The following is a 16,044-nucleotide window of genomic DNA, read 5'->3' as shown; positions in this document are numbered from 1 at the left end:
CTATTAACTTTAAACTGATGTTCTGATATTTTATGTTTATTCAGTTCATAACGAAGGCTTTATTATATCTGCTAAGGGGTCTTCTTCTGCCATTAGAGTTTAAAAATTTTAGGTGATAATGTCAGAGTCAGGTGGAGGAGCAGATGGTTGGTCATCAGCATGAAGATTTACAAGGTGAAGTCCACATAATGGTAGACTAATCAGAGAGACCGTGTCTGAAGGAAACAAATGAAGCTAAACGACAAAGTCCAACTGACCTCCAAGGCAAGCTTAACAAGGATGATAATGCTCTTGAAGGTCCAAGACGCTCCGAACGCATATGCCATCCTACAGAGAAGATGGGCGCACATCAGTATGAAGAGGCTAAGAAAAAAGAGAAAACTCTGTATGCCATGTACGAGCAGTGGAAGCTCCACACACGTACGGCAAGAGATCAGCTAAAGACTTGTCAGAGAGTCAGCTCTGGCCTCTCATTGAAGAGCTTAAGAAAGATAAAGAAGACGTTATGAACATTTATTATGAAATTCGAAATCTCACTACACCCTCCACCGACATAAGAAGAAGAGTTAATACGTGTGGATCGGTGACCACAGAAATCATCAACATTACCTACAGCAGAGCAATAGATGATGAAAGCGGGTTTAATGAGCAGCAGGAAAGACACTGCCTTCATGAACTGCTTCTCCATGACTATGCAAAGTCTGTCTATGGATCCGCAGCTTCTTTGATAAGTCACAGCCAGTCTGACCATTACTCCAGAACTTCAGACATGACAGCAAAACTCGCAGATGCAGCAGCTGAACTAGCAGTGAAAGAAGCAAATTATCAGATGCTGCTAGAGGAAGAAAGGCAAAAAGAATCCATAAGAAAGTTAGAGGAACAACAACGCAAGACTCTAGAGGCACGAAGGCATGAGTTGGAGCAATTGCAGGAAGAAAAAGAGATACAGGCAGCTCAAGCCAAGTTGAAGATTTATGAAAAGGAGACGGAACACAAGGATGCTACCTATGTTACAAAAAGAAAGGAACATGGAAGATCTGGATTTACGGTGCCTCTCTCTCAAGATGCATTGCCCTGTTGTACAGACATTCCCTCTCTCTCTCAGATCCTTCAAGACAACATAGCCTTTAATAGGCTTCATGTTCCTGAGTCATTTGTCTTTAATGACGATCCTATACAATTCATTGAATGGAAGGCAGCATTCATCTGACTCATTGACCAAAAGGCAATCACACCAGCTGAAAAACTACACTATCTGAAAAAATATGTTGGTGGCCCAGCACGGCAGGGTATTAGATGGCAACTTCTACCGAAATGACAATGAAGCATATCAAGATGCATGGGACAAACTAAATCGTCACTTTGGCCAGCCATTCAACATTCAGAGAGCATTCAGAGAGAAGCTCACCAACTGGCCGAGAATTCAATCAAAGGATGCTGAAGGACTGAGATGCTTCTCAGATTTTCTGAATGCTTGTCAAGATGCCATGCCTCATGTCAAGGGCCTCGACATATTAAATGACTGGGAGGAGAATCGGAAGCTCGTTCACAAATTACCAGACTGCAGCTTTAAGTTGGAACCGACAAGTCACGCAAAGCTAAATGAAGAATTCCCAAGTTTCCCAAGAAGATGTTCCATCAGTTTCATGTGGTCGAAGCTGATCGCAACTTCCTGCACTTTCTTTGGTGGAAGCAAGGAGATTTGAACTCGTAGCCCAGCGAGTTTCCCATGAAAGTGCATCTGTTCGGTGCAGCTTCCTCTCTGGGGTGTGCTAACTATGGGATGAAACACCTAGCTAAAGAGAATCGCGACATCTACACTCAAGGCTTGAGATTTGTTATGAGGGACTTGAAAGCACTGACGATGCTATTCAGCTTGCCAGGGAAGCTTGTGAACTCTGTGCCATGGGTGGTCTCCAACTACATAAGTTTGTGTCTAATGACAGAAAGGTATTTAGAGAGTATACCATCCTCCGAACAAGCAATCACAAGAAGGATATGGATCTCGCATTTGATGATTTGCCACTTGAGAGAGCTCTCGGGATTTAATGGGATGTGGAGTCTGACCACTTTAGGCTTAACGTCAGCCTTAAGGAGCACCCAGTGAAACAAGTGACATTTAATCTACAGTGGCTTCTCAGTACGATCCCCTTAGGTTTGTGGCACCAGTCATCCTCAAAGTGAAGATCATTCTCCTGGAGATGTGCAGACGGGGCACTGGCTGGGACGATCCTCTCACTGACGAGCTTCGCTTAAAATTGGAACAATGGAGAAGTGATCTAGCCCACTTAGATAATTTCACCATACCCCGTACCTACTCAACCTGCTGGATTTGGAAGGGTCTCAAAGACAGAGCTGCATCATTTCTCTGATGCCAGCATGAAGGGTTACGGCCAGTGTTCATACCTGTGACTCCAAAATGAAGAGGATGATATTCATTGTGCCTTAGTTGTAGGAAAATAACGTGTCTCTCCAATCAAGGTCACAACCATCCCAAGATTAGAATTGACAGCAACAGTTGTTTCCGTGAAGATAAGCAACATGCTTAAGGAGGAATTGGGATGTATAAATGGCGAAGAGTTCTTCTGGACAGACTCTAAAGTGGTCTTAGGTTATATAAGAAATGAAGCACGAAGATTTCACACTAACCGGTTTCAGAAGATTCAGCTCAGCCAGACAACAGCGGAGATATGTCCCAACAAGCGAGAATCCTGCTGACCATGCTTCTTGAGGCTTAACTGCCAGTGATCTTTTGTCATCTACCTGGCTCACTGGTCCCAAGTTCCTATGGAACAAGGAAATAAAGTTGGCTGCAGATTAAATATCAGAGTTAACCGTCGGAGATCCAGAAGTCAGGAGTGTTCTAGTGCTCAGTACCAAAACAGAATGTCAGACCAGGCCAGTCTCCTAATGCTCCAGTCTCTTCGGGGGCGTGGGTTCAAATCCCACCGCTGCCAGGACAGCCTTTTGGAAGACAGCTGTGCAAAGTGATGCTGCGTGAACATCCAAATTGAGCTGCTTTTGCTTTCTTTGGTTTTTAGCCAAGTAAGTGCTGGAAGCCTGTTCCAGTGTCTGCTCCTTTCTAACAGAGGCACCCTGTTGAAGCAGGGACACCAATGATTGAAAGTGAAAAACGTGAAAGTAAAGTGACATTCAGCCAAGTATGGTGACCCATACTCAGAATTCATGCTCTGCATTTAACCCATCCGAAGTGTACACGGCACGCACACACACACACACACGCAGCAGTTGGGGGCTTGGTGCCTTGCTCAAGGGAACCTAAGTCATGTATTGAAGGTGAAGAGAGAGCTGTACATGCACTCCCCCCACCCACAATTACTGCCGGCCCGAGACTCGAACTCACAACCCTTCAATTGGGAGTCTGACTCTCTAAACCATTGGGCCACGACTCCCCCCTTGATTTACAAGTATAGTGAAGTTATTTCAAAACAGGAAGAAGAACTTGAATATAATAATAGTGAAACAAAATAAATATCCTAAAGAATGGTAACAGCCAATGTCAATCATTGAAAGTTTTAGGTGAAAAAATGCTTGCTGCATATCGGCTAATCCACAGCTGTATGCCGTTTTCAGGACAGCCCTAAAGGCATTGATTAGCGCATTCAGGTGTGTTTGATCAGAGAAGGACATACATTCCGCAGGAGTGGGGCCACTAGGAGTAGTACTGCATTCCCCTGCAAGAAGGAGGCCTCTACCTTGGAGAATTTCAAGGTGTTATCTTGTGGCAAAGCTCGACAAGGAAAAAGTTCAATACCTATATAAAACACTATTTATTTACACGATTAATACTGAAAGAACTGCTATTACTGCACATTCACTATATAAAATAAAATTCACTGGAGGAAAAGGTTCGCGCGGGTGGACGTCATCAGATTTGGAAGTCGCTCAAAAGTCTCGTTCGCGGTTGTGGCTTCAGTCGATTTCAATAAAGCGCGGTGGTTTATGGGATGAGTAGTTCCTGCGCTCGAAATGAAAATATGTACACAGTCTTGTACCTTTGACTTTTTTTGGATTTTCTCTTAATTTTTTCACTCGAAATGATATGTTATATGCTTATTCAGCCGTAGCTGGTTATCCTCACACATGCTCTAAAACTCTTTAGATACTGATTTTTCCGAAAGTCAATGGGAGAAATGAATGGGAAATTTACTTCCAGCACCAGAGCTCTCTCGGGCTGTGGGCGGGACTGTGATGCTCTATGTCACTCATTGAAAATTTTGGGTGAAAAAATGCTTGGAGCATATCGGCTAATGTACAGCTGTATGCCGTTTTCCAGACAGCCCTATTGGCCTTTATTAGTGAATTTCAGGTGTGTTTGATCAGAGAAGGACATGCACTCTGCAGAAAGGTGGCCGCCAGGAGTAGTACTGCATTCCCCTGCAAGAAGGAGGCCTCTACCTTGGAGAATTTCAAGGGTTTATGTTGTGGCAAAGCTCAACAAGTAAAAAGTTGGTGGAAGGGGAAAAGGGCATTATGTGGTAGCGTGCTAGCAGTGCTTTTAATTAAGGCCGGGAGGCCCTGCGTCTACTCAATAATGGTCTGAAAATATTGTGGGAGAGCACACTTTCCGTGGCAGCAGCCAGGCTCTGCAGGGACATGCGAGTCAAACAATATGCCTCATCTTCTCCCACAGCTGATCGCTTGTTTGCTAAGGCAGGCCGACTCAGTCCTGCTCCTGGGGAACTGCCCTTCATCTGTGGTTTACTGACTACTTGAGGTTTTGTTGCTGATGATTTGAGTCAATCCTGCGCTGATCTGTTCTTCCAAACTCATCTCAGACTTGTTTTGACAGTGACACTGCTGCAAGCCCTAACCTGAAGCGGATCAGGTTTGTTTTACGCAAACAGGATTAGACTGTAGCTTTTCAGCAAAGTCAGTATCGGGGTGGCCTTTCGACCAGTCGACTGACCTGTAGAATGTGGTCTCACATTCTCACACCCTGTCCCAGCTTCTTAATTTGTTACTTTACTGTAATGTAACAACCTAATTCAGAAGTTAAATGCTACATACACTGTAGTGCAGCCATTATATTAATGCATGACCATCGTATATAAAGTTACATAAGTTTTTATATATGATGTTTGCTATGTAAAAATGTAAACAATGCACAGAAATTACTTTGTTTCATTTACAAATAACTTAAAACACAAAAGTAATTTAAAGAACAACTTCATTTCCTTTTTTTGAGGTTTCCCAGCAGTCCCATTTTCTCCAGAGCTGTCCTAAAAGAAGAGAAAAAGGAAAGACTTATGAAAATTATTAAGACAGGGCTGCAATCTTAAGGTTAAAAAATATGATACAGCAGGACATGCATACAAATTACTCCAATTTCGGGATCAAGTTTGCTTAAAACATTTGTGCACATATCTTGCATGACAGCATCACAATCGATCGATCAGTCAGACTAACAGACAAACAAATAAACAAATTGTAAAATTAAAAAGTGAAAGATTTATCTATTTATTAAAGAGACAAGACTGTGTGCCTTGACTGTGACTGAGCTAGAACTGTTTTTAACATTGTGAGTTACTGTAAGTATTGTTTATGACCAAGAGAGGGAGCCCCAAGCTTGTTGTTACATTTGTGGATTTATGGTTGTGTGGATGTGGGAAAAATATTGACATCAAATTCTAACTTTAGTTAAAAAGGTGCTTAAGCAGCGTTTTAAGGATGGATTTCAGTGATGCAATGACAAGTGAAGAGAAAATGTAACTTCCATTACATCATTGCCCCTTAATACACATTTTTAAAATATATTTACATAAATCATTTTATGCCATTAGTCCTTTATCACCTGTTAGTAATCACCAAAGTATTTTAAAAACATGCATGGGGCATCTCAGTAACCTTTGCCCCACCCTGCCAATCACTTTGTTTGCCTTTCTGAAACCTTCATGGGAAAGTTTTAACCTTATGCTGAAAGGCAACAGGACCAAATAGCATTTTCTTCCTTTTTACATTACAGCAGATTGTTTGTACAGTGGAAGTATGGTTGTAGAAGTTAGATATAAATTTTACGCCCAAAAATTTCCATCATGACTCATTGTATGTGGAACACTAATATGAAGACCTTAATCTTGAATTTAAGTGTATCATTTCCAACGATAAACTAGATATTATGAGAGAGCCCTTTTCAGTAATAATAATAATTCTTAAAAGGCAGAACAAATTACTACTGCATTTTTAAAAGGATTTATTGTCTTTTTGAAAACAGGAACGACATTTAAGTTAAGGGATCATATGCTGTTTTACAAAATGTAAGCAATACGATCTATGCATTATAATATATATAATGTGTGTGTGTGTGTGTTATATACTCTGTCCACCAGCAATGTGTATGCTTTATTTCTTGTTAACATATACACAATTACATGACTATAAATCACACTGCCTTTGCACAATATTTTGGAAATAAAGCAGGATGCAGAAAACAGATGACACATTGGTTTAAGAATCACTGTGGACAAATGATTATCTGATTGTCTGTCAATCTTTCATTTAAATGACCCATCATTCAGCAAAGCAAAAACTGATTTCTTCCAGTTTGATATTGCTGACCTGGCACTGCTATAGAGAAACTATATACACTCACCTAAAGGATTATTAGGAACACCTGTTCAATTTCTCATTAATGCAATTATCAAATCAACCAATCACATGGCAGTTGCTTCAATGCATTTAGGGGTGAGGTCCTGGTCAAGACAATCTTATGAACTCCAAACTGAATGTAAGAATGGGAAAAAAAGGTGCTTTAAGCAATTTTGAGTATTTCACAATCTGTTCAGTTACTGGGATTTTCACGCAAAATCATTTCTAGGGTTTACAACGAATGGTGTGAAATGGGAAAAACATCCAGTATGGGCAGTTTGAAAATGCCTTGTTGATGCTAGAGGTCAGAGGAGAATGGGCCGACTGATTCAAGCTGACAAAAGAGCAACTTTGACTGAAATAACCACTCGTTACAACCGAGGTATGCAGCAAAGCATTTGTGAAGCCACAACACGCACAACCTTGAGGCGGATGAGTTACATCAGCAGAAGACCCCACTGGGAACCACTCATCTCCACTACAAATAGGAGAAAGAGGCATTTGCATGAGCTCACCAAAATTGGACAGTTGAACACTGGAAAAATGTTGCCTGGTCTGATTTCTGTTAATACATTCAGATGGTAGAGTCAGAATTTGGCGTAAACAGAATGAGAACATGGATCCATCATGCCTTGTTAGGTGGTAGTGGTGTAATGGTGTGGGGGATGTTTGCTTGGCACACTTGCCACGGCCTACCTGAGCATTGTTTCTGACCATGTCCATTCCTTTATGACTACCATGTACCCATCCTCTGATGGCTACTTCCAGCAGGACAATGCACCATGTCACAAAGCTCGAATAATTTCAAATTGGTTTCTTGAACATGACAATGAGTTCACTGTACTAAAATGGCCCCCACAGTCACCAGATCTCAACGCAATAGAGCATCTTTGGGATGTGGTGGAACGGGAGCTTTGTGCCCTGGATCCCACAAATCTTCATCAACTGCAAAATGCTATCCTATCAATATGGGCCAACATTTCTAAAGAATGCTTTCAGCACCTTGATGAATAAATGCCACATAGAATTAAGGCAGAAAGGGGGTCAAGTATTAGTATGGTGTTCCTAATAATCCTTTAGGTGAGTGTATATACCTGACAAGAATGCTCATTATATATAATATTAATAAATATTATTGGCTACCTTGCTCTGCTCAATCTGTGAAAAACTGTTGGCAAAATGTACTCCGGTGGTAATTTTCCTGTAATCTACCAAACTCAGACTTACTCTCTGGACTTCCAAAACTAAGTAGCATGTTTTGTCACTCTATAGAGCAAGTTCTCAGTGCTCCAGAGACTAGTTGTGATGTGATGCTTGTCATTGTAATGGTAATTGTCCTTGCAGTGGCAAACCATGTGTAACCATGAACTTTCAAGTGCCTGAACACGATGATCGTACTATGAAAGAATGAGCGGTAGAAAGAGAATTTGAAGAGAGAAAATTACATCATCAGTTAGCTATGCGAAGACTGGAGCTTGAGTTAGTGAAGGAACAAGAAGAGAGGACGTTTCAGTTAGAGAAGGAATGAGAAGAGAGAGCGTTTCAGATAAAAAAAAAAAGTTGGAGTTAGAATTCGCAGCAAAGACAGCGGAAGTCTCACAAGCGAATGCAGGTGAACCTGTGTTTGATGTTCACAGAAATATGAGATTAGTGCCGCCATTTTCTGAAAAGGAAGTGGATAAATATTTCTATCACTTTGAACGTGTTGCCTTATCCATGAAATGGCCGAAAAGCTTTTGGACTTTACTGTTCCAGTGTGTGTTCACCGGTAAAGCTCAGGAGGTTTATTCTGCACTCTCACTGGAACAGAGTGGTGAGTATGATGTTGTGAAATCTGTGTTACATGCATATGAACTCGTGCCTGAGGCATATCATCAGAAATTTAGGAATTTGAGTAAAGCTGATGAATGTACTCATGTTGAATTTGCAAGAGCAGAAGAGAACTTATTTGATCGGTGGTGCACTTCAATGGAAGTTACAACTAAAGAGGAATTAAGAGAATTTGTGCTCTTAGAGGAGTTTAAACCTTGTGTTCCTTATGCTGTAGTTACGCATCTTTCTGAAGCTGCTGTCATGGCTGATGAATTTGTTAACTCATCGTGGGTCATTTGGTTCAGTCGGTCTTCGAACCAACGAAATGATTAAGTCTAAGTTTTGCTTTCAGCCTAAGACAAAGTCTCCTGTGAGTAGGAATATTAAGGCGACAGTTGCTGAACATTCTAGTAAACCTGCACTCTCACGAGACATGGTTTGCTTCTATTGTAAAAAGCTTGGTCATAAAATATGACTGTCTTTTTCTCAAGAAGAAAGAGAGATTGTTGAAATCTGTTGTTTTGGTTTCTACCTCACCAATCACTGTTGATACCTGCAATGAGAAAGATCGTCATTTATCTAGTTCTAGTGATAAATCCAATCAGTGTATAACTTCCTCCGTTGATTATACACCTTTTTATCACTGAGGGAAATGTGTCATTGCCAGGTTCAAACGAAATGGTGCCAATACGTCTCCTTCGAGATACGGGAGCCACACAGTAATTTCTTTTAGAAGGAATTTTGCCTTTAACTTCTAAAACCGCTACTGGAACTCATGTATTAGTGCGAGGTTTTGAGATGGGGGTTTGTTGAAGTGCCTTTACATCGAATCCATATTTCCTCTGCCATTGTATCTGGTGATGTAGTGGTTGGTGTTTGTTCTGCACTTCCAGTCCCTGGGATTACATTTATTCTGGGAAATGATTTAGCTGGTGAGAATGTTTGGGGACGGAGTGGTGTGGCAGCTCCACCCATAATAGCATCTATACCTAGGAAATTTGATATTGAAAACTTTGAGAACTGAGAACTTTCCAGCCTGTGCAGTTACTCGATCAATGGCTAAACCATTATCTGAAAATCAAGTTGAAGTTCCACTGCATGACACTTTCTTTTATACTGTTAATATAGGTAAGCCAGGATCTGATGTGTCCAAATGTCCTGAGCAAAGAGACCTGAAGTCCTGCTCTTCGTTGTCTTCTGACCAGAAAGATTAAACAGTGCTGCAAAGTGAATCTGCTGATACATCTGAGGTTCTTTCCACTCCTGAGAAAACCAATGTTGATCTCTCTCTCTCTCTCTCTCTCTCTCTCTGATGTTTATGACTGTTCTCTGACTACTTTGTTACAGATCTCTCGAGAGGATTTAATTAGAGCTCAACAGAGCGATGACACTCTTAAACCTTTATTTTCTGCAGCAGGGTCTAAGAAGTGTTCTGATCCTCTGTCTTTTTCGTACTTTCTTGATGATGGTCTGCTTTGTTTGTTTTGTCCTGCATAAACATGTTTCTCTACAACCTTAACCTCAGATTGTGGTTCCTTTTCCAGTGAGAGACTCTGTGTTGCATTTGGCTCATCAAGGACTTGCTGGTCATACCGGAGTTCGTAAAACATATGATCTGGTCTTATGACCGTTCTATTGGCCTAAGGTAAAACTATGATTATTAGATGTGGCAAAACCTATTCGATCTTGTCGTACGTGCCAGATCACCGGTAAGCCAAATCAAAAAGGGCCTATTGCTCCATTGCGGCCTATTTCCGTTGTTTCCACTCCTTTCGAGCATTTGATAGTTGACTGTGTTGGTCCTCTGCCCTGTTCTAAGACTGGTCACCAATACCTTTTAACCGTTATGTGCCAGACTACTCGTTATCCTGCTGCTTATCCGTTAAGGTCCATCACTACAAAGTCTATCTTGAAGGCACTCACTAATTTTATGTCGACCTTTGGGATTCGCAAAGTTAATCAATCCGATCAGGGTTCGAACTCTGTCAAAACAGTTGTCAAAAGCCCTGTGTCAACTTTGTGTAAACCACAATATTTCTAGTGCCTTTTTTTTTCAGAATCATCTCCTCTCTTTTGCAGTACGAGGGGGGATTCTTTAGAGAATGCTGATGAGGATGAGTTTTCCTTCTCAAAGGAAAGTCGACGGGCGACTTAAACTCTAAAATTCTTCTTAACCTGTCCTCTCATCTTTCTTATTTGACAGAGAAAGAGAGGAGTGATGTCACTGAGTTGATGTCTTTTCCTTGACGTTCCGGGTCATACTTCTGTCATAGAACATGATATTGACGTAGGAACCTCGTGTCCAGTTAAACAGAACGCCTATCGAGTCAATCCTTTTAAAAGAGATTTGCTGAAACAAGAGGTGAACTATCTGCTTGCTCATAACCTGGCTGAATCTAGTTTCAGTTGGTGGAGTTCTCCTTGTGTTTTAGTAAATAAACCCGATGGCTCATATTTATTCTGCACAGATTATCGAAAACTTAACTCTGTGACAAAGCCGGACTGTTTCCCTTTACCTCGAGTTGATGACTGCATCAATCATGTTGGCTCTGCCTGTTACGTTAACAAATTTGACCTCTTAAAGGGGTATTGGCAGGTGCCTTTGACTAGTCGTGCTAAGGAATTATCTGCCTTCGTTACGCCTGATGCTTTCCTGTAGTATACGGTCATGGCTTCGGAGTTCGAAATGCACCCGCGACTTTCCAGCGACTCGTAAACCGTATACTGTATGGAATGTCAGGATGTGAGGCATATCTTGATGACGTTGTGCTGTATAGTTCCTCCTGGTCTGAGCATCTTAACCAGAATAAAGAATTTGTTTCTTGTTTAGCAAAGGCTAATCTTACAGTTAATCTTGCTAAGTCAGAATTCGCAAAGGCAACCATTACCTATTTGGGTAAGGTAGTAGGAAATGGTTGTGTAAAGCCCATTGAGACTAAGGTAGAAGCTATTTGTAACTTTCCAGCTCCCACCACTCATCATGAATTGCGACGATTTCTCGGCATGGTGGGATATTATCTGAGTTTTTGTGACAATTTTGCCAGTGTAGTCTCACCTCTTACCGATTTGAGTCCGACGTTATCTTTTCAGTGGTCTGAGCCCTGTCAGCAAGCTTTTGAAAATTGTAAGGCTTTTCTGGCATGTGCCCCTGTTTTGACAGCTCAGAATTTTGAAAAGTCTTTTAGTCTTGCAATTGATGCGAGTGCTTGCGGTGCGGGAGCTGTTCTCTTGCAGGAGGATTCGAACTAGGTTCTAAATCCTGTAAGTTACTTTCCTAAGAAATTTAATCGACATCATCAACAGGTATATTCCACCATTGAGAAAGAAGCTCTTGCCCTAGTGTTGGCCGTACAACATTTTGAGATCTATGTAGGGTCAATTGCTGCACCGATTATCATTTATACGGATCATAATCCTTTGGTCTTCTTGAATCGGATGAGGAATCGAAATCAGCGACTTATGCGGTGGAGTATAATTTTTACATTTCCATCTCGAGATTAAACACATTCGTGGAAAAGACAACGTAATAGCTGACACACTTTCTAGAGCGTAACATTTCTGCATTGTCCGTTCCTTTTTCTTTGCATCTCTAGGGCCAAGAGGTGTTGTAGAATGAAGATGACGTTCCTTTGGATCACCAGAACTTTTAATGTGTTCGTTCTGGGCAGTGTTTAACTGCCTTCTTGTTTTGTTTTTTTGATTCGTTGCCGAATCTTTTTTTTTTTTTAGGAGGGAGGTGTTACGACCCTGCGTTCTACTTGCTCGCCTGCTGGTGGTGGTGTTCTTCTAGGAGAGCTTGGGAGATCGCACACCCCTGTTACCTGATCACCACTTAATTATGGAGAGGATAAAACATTGGATTCAACCACTCCTCTTCACTTCATCCAGGGGATCGACACCCTCTGGAGATGTCACTTGTTTTGTGAACCTTTATTTGTTTACAGTCCATACCAAACTTTTCTCCTCCCCATCCGGACTATGATTTTTCCTCTTTTGATTTTGATCCCTAGACTTCGTTATATTAAGATATTTGTGTTTTTGAAGACTAATAAAATCTTGCAAGTCATTTCTTCAGTGTACTTTTACAGACTTTTACTTATTCAGAAAAAACAGAGGTGTTAATCATAGGGCCTAAAAACTCTGCTTATAATAAACTAGAACACTGTCTAAGACTTGATGGTTGCTCTGTCAATTCTTCGTCATCAGTTAGGAACTTAGGTGTGCTACTTGATCGCAATCTTTCCTTAGAAAGCCACGTTTCTAGCATTTGTAAAACTGCATTTTTCCATCTCAAAAATATATCTAAATTACGGCCTATGCTCTCAATGTCAAATGCAGAAATGTTAATCCATGCATTTATGACTTCAAGGTTAGACTATTGTAATGCTAGTGGTTGTTCTGCACGCTTGGTAAACAAACTACAGCTAGTCCAAAATGCAGCAGCAAGAGTTCTTACTAGAACCAGGAAGTATGACCATATTAGCCCGGTCCTGTCCACACTGCACTGGCTCCCTATCAAACATCGTATAGATTTTAAAATATTGCTTATTACTTATAAAGCCCTGAATGGTTTAGCACCTCAGTATTTGAATGAGCTCCTTTTACATTATACTCCTCTACGTCCGCTACATTCTCAAAACTCAGGCAATTTGATAATACCTAGAATATCAAAATCAACTGCGGGCGGCAGATCCTTTTCCTATTTGGCGCCTAAACTCTGGAATAACCTACCTAACATTGTTCGGGAGGCAGACACACTCTTGCAGTTTAAATCTAGATTAAAGACCCATCTCTTTAACCTGGCATACACATAACATACTAATATGCTTTTAATATCCAAATCCGTTAAAGGATTTTTAGGCTGCATTAATTAGGTAAACCGGAACCGGAAACACTTCACATAACACCGTACTTTCTACATCATTAGAAGAATGGCATCTACGCTAATATTTGTCTGTTTCTCTCTTGTTCCGAGGTCACCGTGGCCACGAGATCCAGTCTGTGTCCAGATCAGAGGGTCACTGCAGTCACCCGGATCCAGTACGTATCCAGACCAGATGGTGGATCAGCACCTAGAAGGGACCTCTACTGCCCTGAAAGACAGCGGAGACCAGGACAACTAGAGCCCCAGATACAGATCCCCTGTAAAGACCTTGTCTCAGAGGAGCACCAGGACAAGACCACAGGAAACGGATGATTCTTCTGCACAATCTGACTTTGCTGCAGCCTGGAATTGAACTACTGGTTTTCGTCTGGTCAGAGGAGAACTGACCCCCCAACTGAGCCTGGTTTCTCCCAAGGTTTTTTTCTCCATTCTGTCACCGATGGAGTTTCGGTTCCTTGCCGCTGTCGCCTCTGGCTTGCTTAGTTGGGGTCACTTCATCTACAGCGATATCATTGACTTGATTGCAAATAAAAACAGACACTATTTCAACTGAACAGAGATGACATAACTGAACTCAATGATGAACTGCCTTTAACTATCATTTTGCATTATTGAGACACTGTTTTCCAAATGAATGTTGTTCAGTGCTTTGACGCAATGTATTTTGTTTAAAGCACTATATAAATAAAGGTGATTGATTGATTGATTGTACTTGTATACTTTATGCACGGTCGAAATGAGCTGGCCGTAACATGCACTTTTGCAAAGTTGTTTGAACTGAAATGTGTGTTGGCAGTGTGTACACCGCCACCCTATACTGATAAAAATCCACCAAAGAACAATGAGATTACGAGGAACAGACAGGTCCAGGGAATAAATTATAATAAAACAAAAACAGTTATTTTTTTTTTTAAGTTTGGCCTCATAAATATTAGATCACTCACACCCAAAGCAGTTATTGTAAATGAAATGATCACAGACACTCGTTTTGATGTACTCTTCTTGACTGAACTCTGGCTAAAACCAAATGATTATTTTGGTCTAAATGACTCCAAACTCATGTTATAAGCATGAGCCCCATCAGACTGTAAAAAGCTGGTGGTTTTTAAGCCTCTTATTAAGAAACCAAAACTAAATCCTAGTGTACTGGCTAATTATAGGCCTATTTAAAATTTTTCATTTATATCTAAAATTTTAGATAAAGTTGTGTCTGCTCAATTGAGCACCTTCCTGCACAAAAATGATCTGTATGAAGAATTTCAGTCAGGTTTCAGGCCCCACCATAGCACAGAAACTGCACTTGTTAAAATTACAAATGACCTGCATCTTGCATCAGATCAAGGCTGCTTCTCATTTCTAGCTTTACTTGATCTTAGTGCTGCTTTTGACACCATAGATCATGACGTACTCATAGATCGATTAAAAAAACTACACAGGTATTCAAGGGCAGGCTCCAAGATGGTTTAGATCCTACCTGTCCGTTCGCTACCATTTTGTTTATTTAAATGGGGAGTCATCTCATTTATCACCAGTAAAATATGTGCCACAAGGATCCGTCCTAGGTCCCCTTCTATTTTCAATATACATGTTGCCCATTGGCAATATTATTATAAAATACGGAATTATCTTCCACTGTTATGCTGATGATACTCAGCTATATATCTCAACGAGACCAGATTCAACTTCTAAATTATCTAAGCTAACAGACAGTCCCTCCAGAAATACGCGGACTATTTTTGTGATTGTTGCGGGCAAAAATCCTTGATTTTGCGGCAGGTTTTCTTAAAAAATGCGATGGAATATGCAGGTTATTTTTATCTTATGCAATGAAATTGCGGGAACTTGCAAAAACTGCGGTTTGATGAAAAAGAGAAAAAAAGGTGACCCCCCCCCCCCCCCCCCCAACACCCCGTTTTCACTAGGCTACTACCTTACTGTAATGAGTCATTTCTTATGACTTCCTATAATAAGCAAGCATACTAAATCACATAATATTTAAGTTCTCATTCTGTTTTATTTCAGACCTTAATTAACACATAGCTCAAACTTACAAAACATTGAGTCAAACAAGTTCTCTAGCTTTACAAAAGGAATATTCAACTACTTCTGTAAAAATGAATTCAAATAAAATATACACACAAATATACAAATGCTGTCTTACAGGAATTGCAAAGTGCAATCTCTTACTACAACGTAAATTATTTTACATACTACCAATATACTTACAACTGTAAGGTTTTGGTACTATTCTGTAACAAAAAAAGTACAATCTTAAAACTGTAGAGGTGCATCAACTTCTGAATGAAACTACACCAGTCCACTGTGAAAATGAAAACTAACTGTGTAGCCTCTAACACTGGCCTATCATTCGCCATCCTCATCTTCATATCCCTCTCTCAAAATAATTTGCCATTGAAACATTGGAAAATAATGGCGATTTACTTGTGTGAAGTAAACGCAACATTTGTCAACTTTCTGCTAAGATATATGTGACTTTTTTGCAACGAAAATTATTATTATTATGAAATCATGCTACCTCCGCATATTTTGCTTCCTGAAATCGGCAATTTATGCGGCGAAAGTGCGGCATATTTGAAAAAACGCGACCCCCGCATTATTATGCGGCCCTTGGCTGATTATGCATTAAATCACGCGATCGCGTTTTTCTGGAGGGACTGAACAGAGTGTGTTAAAAATTTTAAAGTTTGGATGACCAATAATTTTCACCAATTAAATTC

This window comes from Carassius auratus, chromosome 12, assembly GCF_003368295.1.
Source record: "Carassius auratus strain Wakin chromosome 12, ASM336829v1, whole genome shotgun sequence".
Classification (NCBI taxonomy): Eukaryota; Metazoa; Chordata; class Actinopteri; order Cypriniformes; family Cyprinidae; genus Carassius; species Carassius auratus.
Note: the sequence above shows the minus strand (reverse complement) of the source record.